General features: G+C 43.3%; 1 pseudogene; it reads right to left on the reverse strand.

Annotated features, from left to right (window-relative positions):
- Window positions 1-1,368: 1,368 nt before the first annotated feature.
- LOC136401805 (5S ribosomal RNA) lies at window positions 1,369-1,487 on the reverse strand (annotated as a pseudogene).
- Between the last annotated feature and the right edge of the window lie 7,759 nt (window positions 1,488-9,246).

The following is a 9,246-nucleotide window of genomic DNA, read 5'->3' on the forward strand; positions in this document are numbered from 1 at the left end:
ATGCCTGGCCCCAGGTGAAGGCCTGCTCTCTGGAATGTGGGAGATCCTCTTCTTCCTTCTGGGTGGCCAAGGTCATGCAGCAAGGACCAGTTTGCAGAGAAGCCTGGAGTTAGTTGCATACCTGTGGCCTAGTGATAAAGGGGAGTGGCAGGACCTGGGTCCTGGGAAGCTGGTGTGTTCTTGGTGTAGAGGAGAGGTGGGGGCAGCTCAGCACATGTGCTTGTAAGTGACAGCCCCAGGTAGGGGTGGACAATCAGGCTGGGGCAGAGGCCAGGGCCACCTCGAAGCGCTATACCAGCCTCTACCAGAATGGCGAAGTGAAGACCTGAATGGCGGCAATGGAAGATGAAGGAAAACATGGAGACATAGATCAAGTTTGGGCCAGATGTGACATTGTACTTTGAAAGAGACACAATGACTTCAAACCTGTTTTCAGCATGGCGATTTCTGGGGGCTTTGAACCTGGGTCCTTTGTTATCCCAGTCTGACACTATCCGCTGTGTCCACACTGACCCTGCTTTTGGGGTCAATGCCACGAACAGCCTTTCAGTTGTTTCAGTGAGTGACCTGGCACTCAAGGCAGAGGAGGGCCCTTCCTTGGCTCTCAGCTGCAAGTAGGCTGGACACATTCGGATGCAGTGGCTCTCTCCTTGTGCCTCCAGCATGTGTGGCGGCACATGACCCTGTGACCAAGGCAAAAAAAAAAAACACAACAAAACAAAACAAAAAACACAAAAACCCAGAAAGAAAGAAATGATGGGTGGAGATGAAAGTCTGCAACACTCCCATATTACCAGGCAGTCTCCCATCCAGGTACTAAGAGGGCCCACCCCTGTGTACCTTCACAAGATCATGTGAGATCAGGCGCGTTCAAGGTGGTAGGACCACACACCCCTGACGGCTGCCTCCCAGTGGCCAAAGAAGGAACACCTGGCCCCCAGGTCTCCTCACTGCTCCTCACCTCATGTGAGTGGGCATGTCTGGGCCCCCTGTGTTGTTCGCACTTGCACAAGCTCTGCATGGCACTGGTTTCTTTCCTATGCCTCAGCTTCCCTTGGGCGGCTGAGGTCGCTGCCTCAGAGACCAAACTGATTTGAAGAGAAACCTGGAGTTAGCTGCACTCCAGGCACCCAGGGATAGAGGGGAATGGCAGGATACGACTCCTAGGCAGTTAATGTGCAGTATGGGGCAGAGGAGGGGAGGAAGCAGCTCAGGCCCGGTGCTCATGGGTGACCAGAAAACACCTGAGTGGACTGCCAGGCTCTGTGAAGTGGCCAGGGCCACCTTGAAGTGCTGTGCCCCAGGCGTGTGTAGGGTACGCAACCCTGTGGCCGAGGCAAAAGAAAGGGGGGGTTGGGAGGAGGCAAAAGCCTACAGCACCAGGTATTACCAGGCGGTTTCCCATCCAGGTACTAACCAGGCCTGACCCTGCTTAGCTTTTGAGATCAGACAAGATCAGGCGTGTTCAGGGTGGTAAGGCCATAGATGCCTGACTGCCGCCTCCAGTGGCCCAAGAAGAAATGCCTGGCCTCCAGGTCTCCTCACTGCTTTGTGCCCATGTGCCTGGGCATGCCAAGCCCCCTGTTAGGCACTCCCACAAGCTCTGCTGACATCTGTTTTATTTCTGCCACCACCATTTCCCATGGGCTACCAAGAGAGCTTTCTCAGCACCGTGTAATTATTCCCAGGGGCTGAAGGTGTGCCCACCCACCCAGATAGTGGAAACTAGATCAAAGGTCAGGGGTCTCAGTGACACAGCAACTTGCAGAAGTGTGGTTGGGGGATGGCTGGGGATGGGAGGACAAGGGCCTGTGTCAGCTGCCTGGGCAGCTGTGCAGGGATGTGTTCCTAGGCCTCCTTCGCTTGCCCAGTTTCAAGTGGCCTAAGTGGCAGCTCTAGGGCCCCCAACTCTGTGTGGGGGTGGAAGAGACACCCCAGGCCTTAGGTGAAGGCCTGCTCTCTGGAATGCGGGAGATCTACCTCTCCCCGCTGGGCGGCCAAAGTCATGCTGCAAGAACCAGTTTGCAGAGGAGTCTGGAGTTAGTTGCACAACCAGCGCCCAGTGATAAAGGGGAGTGGTAGGACCCTGCTCTTGGGCAGCTGGTGTGCTTGGTGGCGTGGAAGAGTAGGGAGGTAGCTCAGCACGTGCACTCTTAGGCAACAGCCCAGTTCCATTTCCAGGCACCTTTGGTGCTCAGCCTGCATCTCACACTGCAGCTCTTGAGAGAGATCAACCCTCATCTTCAGCATTCATTCCAATTCAAGCCGTCAGTGGTTCTCAGCCTCTAGCCGGACTAGCAGTTTTTTGAATCTGAAACTCTTTCTCCAGTGACTCATGCTGTTGTTGGAACCCAGTCTGCAGCTCATACTGGAGTTTTTGACCTCAGGCAGCCTCTCACACAGAGCTCTCATTTTCTTTTTCCAGGGCTGTAAAAAGCACCCAGCCGATGGCACCCAAGAATACAGCCATGGAGACCTATATGCTAGAGAGCAAAAACCACTCCTCTACCCCACCCTATAAGGGTGTTGGCATCTACATACTGATCTGATCCAAATCTTGCCCACTATGCCAAATGTAAGTCTGTTGGTTGAAGCCAAGCATGTTCGTACTGAATTCAGGCAGATGGTAGAGAAACTGTGGACTCAAAAACTGTCAGGCCATACCCATTTATTGGAGGCCTACAGAGACAGGAGAGCAAATAAACAAAGAAAATTCTGCTTTTTTCAGTGGAGGGGAAGGGATCAGGAAAACTGCTCCTCGTGGTGACAGTTGAGGAAATCAGGAAACCAAACCTCACAGTGGTAGAAAAGCAATCTAGCCAAATCACCCCTGAGGAAAGCCACCCACACCTTTTTATAGACACAGACGTGGCTTTTTTCCACATGCTAGTGCAATAATTGTGCAAAGTGCTTGCAGTCAGGAAACCAGGGAGCAAGCCTAATGCACCAGTTTTTCCCACATCTCTGTAGGTTAAAGCATTGTTCTGAAATTAGAAGTTTGCCAGTTTGATCTCCTGTCAGGGCAATAAAGGGGAAGCAACCAATTAATGAATGATTAAGTAGCACAACAAAGTTTGCTTACCCCTCTTTTCACTCTTCCTTTCTCTTTCTGTCTCTATAAAAAAATCAATAAAAATAAATAATTAAGAACTGGACAAATAGCTGGAATGGCTAGAACATCATACAAAATTGCAGAGGTTGTTGGTTTGATCCCCAGAAAGGGAATATACAGAAACAGCTTAACGTTGTTCCCTGTTTTCACCTCACTGCCTCTTTCTAAGAGAAAAGAAGAAAAGCAAAGCAAAAGAAATAAAATAAAATAAGAGGAAGAAAGAAAGAAAGAAAGAAAGAAAGAAAGAAAGAAAGAAAGAAAGAAAGAAAGAAAGAGAAAGGAAAGGAAAGGAAAGGAAAGGAAGAAAGAAAGAAAGAAAGAAAGAAAGAAAGAAAGAAAGAAAGAAAGAAAGAAAGAAAGAAAGAAAGAAAGAAAGAAAGAAAGAAAGAAAGAAAGAAAGAAAGAAAAGGACCAGTTGAACCATCCATCAAATCTAATTCTCCCAACATACATGAGTTTTATTTTATTTTCTTCCCACCCTATTAACTGCTGAAGGCACGGATAAAAGGATTGACTGCAGCTGATGCTGATGAACTCTTTCAACATGGCAGCAGTGAGACAGCAGAAGTGAGAAGGGGGATTCTGTGAAATGGTTTGAGTGCCACAAGAGCTTGGGAAAGAAAAGTGGAAGGATTGTGGTGGCAAATTCCAGCCTGAGATTCTCAAGACTGGGAAGTGATTGAAACTCAGCCAGGTAAAGGAGCAGTATGTTTGAGGAGTGTCAGGTTTGGTGGCAACTATGAGAGTGTGCAGAGTGGGCATGGAGAAAATTATAAACAAGTGCTGAGACTGGGCCAGGTAAAGTGTTATAAAAGCAGAGGTGAGAGTGGGGCTTTGTTCATGACAGGTTGGTGATGGAGAGACCAGGGATAAAGAGGAAAATGGTTGTGGCATGTCTTTGGAAGGATGACTGGACCCTTGTGAATGATGTTCTGAAGAGGTTGGGAATGCAGAGGATTGAACCTATGATGTTTATGTGTAAGATTTGGGAGGTGATCATCTAGAAATAAATGGGAAAGGGTGTAAGGCAGACTTTAAATAAAATAAAAATAGATATTTAGGGAATGGAGAATTTGTCAGATTTGAGGACAGAATGGAGAATGGAGAATGATTCACAGGGAATGAAGAATTGGTGTGAGTGAAGTTGGATGGGCAACAGGACAGTGTGCTGCATAGTGGAAGAAGTTTGTGTGTTTACGTTCTCTTGGTGAAAGAAATTGTGAGTAAAGTAAAGCAGCATCAGTTGCTGATAATTCTTATTACCAGGGCTTCCAAATTTATTAAAGTGGTAGTGGCATCAGAAAATGGTCATTTGCTGATGAAGAATTGGATTTGGCTGAGAGTTCAACTGGATATACCTGGAAAAACTTACTAAATTACCTCTCTTGTTTGTCTGGCTTATGCAAAAAAAAAAAAAAAGAAGAAGAAAAAGAAAAAGAAAGACAAAGTAGGAAAACTTATGTCACAGGATGTGGTATGTGGTAGGACCAAGGAAGTCTTCCAGATTTCAGCAGTGCATCAATGTGTTTATAGTCTTTCTGTGCTGCTGCCATATATGCTAAAGTGGAATTGAAAAGTCTAAAAAGGGGAGCAGAAAATAAAAAGTTTTATGTAGGCAATGCTGGAGGGATCCCTTTCACCACACCCTCACCATCTCTGGTTGTTCATTGATTTGTTAGTGAAAGCCCTTCTGACAGGTGTGAAGTAATGTCTCATATTGGTTTTAATTTGCATTTCTCCACTCATTTGTGACATGGAGCATTTTTATATGCCCATTTTTAGTGGGGAGTTATTTGAATACTCTAACACTTCATTTTCTGAGGTTTATAGTTTCCAATTGTGTTTTGACTTCTTTAGAAATCATGGTATATGTTGCTCCAGTTTAGCTTGATGTTTCACAAATTCAATGGATTTAAGCAGGAATTACTAGAAGGAGTCAGCCACTAAACTGAGTGAGGTGGAGGCTAATCTGCCCCTTAAGGAGGTATAGGGTACCTGAGCTGCCTCTCTGACCAACATGGCACTTGCACATTTTTATCATGGTGCACATTTAGGATAAGATTTACCTTATCAGAAAATGCACCTGAGACTGTCTGCTTCTTCTGGTCATGCTGAGGCAATTTAAATTGCTCCAGCAGCCACTTGGGAAGCATTGCTATGGAACTGAGAGAAAAAGGTAAGACCAGAGGAGTCAATATACAGAGGATCAGCAGAGAAATGTTCTGGTATGTAACATTGTGGGTTTTTTAAAAGATTTTTTTGTGGTGTAAGGCAGTGAGAGTTTGCATGAGAATTAGAATTATAAGTTTATTTATGCTTTGCATTATATTACAAAGGAACTAAGCATATCTACAACAATCACTAATTATGTCTTGTAAAATATTAAAAATAATTGTGCTACCAGTAAATACAGCTCAACCAAAAACTAGATTGAATTTTTTTATGAATATTAATGTAAGGAATACTGGCATAACAAATATAATTACTTAATTTTAGTGTTTACCAGAATTAAAATTTTCTTAAAGATTTAGAATACTAATATATATCAGTAAAGCTACAGAAAAATCAATAACAAAATGTCTCTGTATAAAATTAAACAAAGATATGTTCTGATTGAATTAAAATGTATGATATACTGGGATAAGTTTTTGATGGAAAGGGAATTAGTTTTGTCTTAAAGTAAGGATTAGTGTTTCAGAATAATAAAGTCTTTTTTTAAAAGGACAAAAGCTGACTATAAAAAAGAAATTGGTAGAAGAATTATGCAGAGAAATAAAAATAATTTTATATACAGTTAAGCAGAGTAAGATTAAAATTAATTAAATTCATTAAAGAGATACCAACATGAACAGTAACCTGATATAGATGCTAATTTGGTTCTATTTTACTTTGTTAAAAAAAAAACTTTTTCTATACTGTGTAACACCAGAAAAGATACTATAATTTTTTTCCGCCTATAAAGCAAAGATACTATGTTTTTTTAATTATGTTACTGATTTTTATTTTTTCAAAGAGGTCTTTGATTACTATAGGAAACAATCTTCTCAATTCTAAGAGCCAAAGATCTCATAATCATAATCAAAGATCTCATAATCAATCCAGTACTGATGTGACAGGACCCTTTTCCCAACACTCAGAAAAGCTTCAGTGATTGCATGCCACACTTTTTCATGTGTAATGGTGGAAAGGGTCATGCCTAAAAGAGAGGGGTGTCCAGTCGCTACAGCTTTTATTTATATCACTATCTGTGATGATTGAAAGCTAATATCACAAGACCCCCAAATGACTCAGAGTGGACACCTTTGCACAGGTATATGACCAAAAGATGGTGTAGAAGTAAACCATAATCTCAGATGGGTCCACATCTCACTACAAGAACCCTGAGCTGATGTGAAAAGGTCCCCAAATCTAACATAAGAGAACTAGGCCACATATTCAGAGAACTGAAACCAGACATGACAGGACTCCCTCCTTTCTCAAGTGGGACACATCCTCACAATCACGAGGTCCAGATACAATATGTAAGAGTTCTATACTATCACAAAAAAAGATAATTACAAACACTCAGAGAATCCAGAGTTGATGAGACAAGATTCATACTCTCTGGGTGGGAACACTGCACACACTCCAATGCATACATTCAGTAAATGCTCTTCTCTGCTGCCATTTCAGGAACATCTAGAAATAGCACCTATTTAGTAAGCATCTTCTGTTGTCATTTTCCAAGGGCTCCATGAATCGCCAGGGCACCTTACATCATGCCTAATTTAGGATGCTTTACATATTGGTAGTGGAAGGACGCAAGTGCACATAGCATGAACCATTACTCTTTTAACTGGGTCTTCTCACATTTGTAGCCAAATACAAATCTCCTGTGACAGGATACAATATTCTCTCAGGTAAAAACAGAAATTTCCCCAAAGAAACAAAACCCAGAGCTAATTTGCCAGGGACCCTTTAGCAGAGAATAGCAAGCAGATTAACTGTTTTTTAACTCTTCCATAATCTAGTCATTAAAACTAAAAGCTACTATTACTGAAGCAAATTTCTAACTTTTGGACTCCTCTATCAGAACCAAGGCCTGAGTTAAGATGCCTAATGCTAGTCCCTCTTTTTCTGTAATATGCCATTGGAAGGGCTTTTCTAACTTTGGTCAACTTAGGGCTGGTGAGAGCTTTTTTTAGTACTTCAAAAGCCCTCTATTATTCTCTTTCTTAACTTAAACTAGTTGACCCTTGTTGATCACTTTACTTTAAAGGCTTATAGAGAGGCCTGGCCTTTTTTTATATTTTACATTCTATAACTGGCAATATCCACTTAATTCTAAGAATGTTCTGAGCTGTTTCTTAGTGGTTGGCTCAAGAAGACCTAAAATGGCCTGTATTCTACTTAAAGATAATTATTGTTCTAGGAGTTAATACAAGGCCTAACCATTTTAATATTTTAAAAATATTTAAGCTTTAACACTTTTTATATAGAAATTAAATGTAATGGGGTGACCTTGTTTCATAGGAACACATAGGTTTTATGTATGCATCTTTATAGCATGCAAACTATTCACCTGGAAACCACACTTTGCCAATACACCACCTTCCTTCTGATCTTTGTTGCCACCACTCTGGGCACAATGGAGACAGTCCATCCTGCCCCCATCACACCCCAAACTGCAAGGATGGCTTACATACAAAAACCTATTAATATAATTAACTGTGTCAATAGAATGAAGTGGGAAAAACACATGACCATCTAAAAAATACTGAACATTTATTTATATGCACACCAATGCACATCCATTTTTAATGCAGCATTTTACATGGTGGCCAATACATAGAAACAACCAAAGAGTTTCTTTTTTTCTACAGAGACAGAGAGATTCAGAGAGAGGTATAGATAGAAACAGACAGGAATGCAGAGAGATGAGAAGCATCAATCATAAGTTTTTCATTTTGCAACACCTTAGCTGTTCATTGATTGCTTTCTCATATGTGCCTTGACTATGGGGCTACAGCAGACTGAGTAACACCTTGCTCAAGCCAGTGACCTTGGGTCCAAGATGGTGAGCTTTGCTCAAACCAGATGTGCCTGTGCTCAAGCTGGCGACCTTGGCGTATTGAACTTGGGACCTCCGCATGCCAATCCAATGATTTATCCACTGTATCACCGACTGGTCAGGCCAAAAAGTCCCTTAGTAAAACATTGAACAAAAAAGATGTAATTCCTATGTCTGACTAAATACTACTGAGTCACACTTATGCATATGCAATAAACAACATGAATAAACCAAGAGACGATTTTAAGAAGCAAAATAGGAGATGATGTCAGAGTAATGGCGGGGTAGGAAGCGATAAGGATAAATCTCCCCCAAAACTCAACAAGATCTTCAACCAGAAACAGAAAAACCTATCCTTGGAGCCTACAGATGTTTCGCAATACACCCAAAGGTATGGTCGAGCGAAAAATTGGCTAAATATATAATCAAACCCCGAAGGAAAGAGGGAGTAAGAAATGCTCTGCCTTCCTCACTAACCTAAACAGGGCGGCTTTCACTGGGAACTGAGAATATAGAAACTGAGGCGGGCAAAGGGGGTGAATAGATCCAGGCCGTGGCACAAACAGCCGAACCAGGCTGTGGCAAGGAGATCCAAGCCAAGGAAAAACTGTTCCTGTGGCAACCCGGACAATACAAGCTAACACTCGCGCCAAACCCAGACAAAGAAAAACAAGTGGGGCAGCCATTTTCCCTGATCCCCTGGTCGGTGCGCACAGATAGTGGGCAAGAGATTCCTTCCAAAACCCCTGGAGTGGGCGCCCATGTTATCCCACAGAGAGGCAGAGTCAGAGGCCTTTGTGTGGGCCAAAAGTGGAATCTCTGGGCTGCACCAGCTCCCTGGGACAGCCGCGCACAGGGAGGGAGCGAGAACTAATTCCAACACTGGAACTTTTCTGTGCGGGTGGGGGCTTCACTCAGAGGGTGAGGCGGCCGGCCTGATATCCTGGTCTGCGTGCACAGATAGTGAGCGAGAGATTCCTCCGAGAGCCTCAGCAGTGCCTGCCCGTGTTATCCCACAGAGGGGCAGAGTCAGGGCCTTTGTGTGGGCCAAAAGCGGAATCTTGGGCTGCCCCAGTGCCTTGCA

This window comes from Saccopteryx leptura, chromosome 3, assembly GCF_036850995.1.
Source record: "Saccopteryx leptura isolate mSacLep1 chromosome 3, mSacLep1_pri_phased_curated, whole genome shotgun sequence".
NCBI classification, from domain to species: Eukaryota; Metazoa; Chordata; class Mammalia; order Chiroptera; family Emballonuridae; genus Saccopteryx; species Saccopteryx leptura.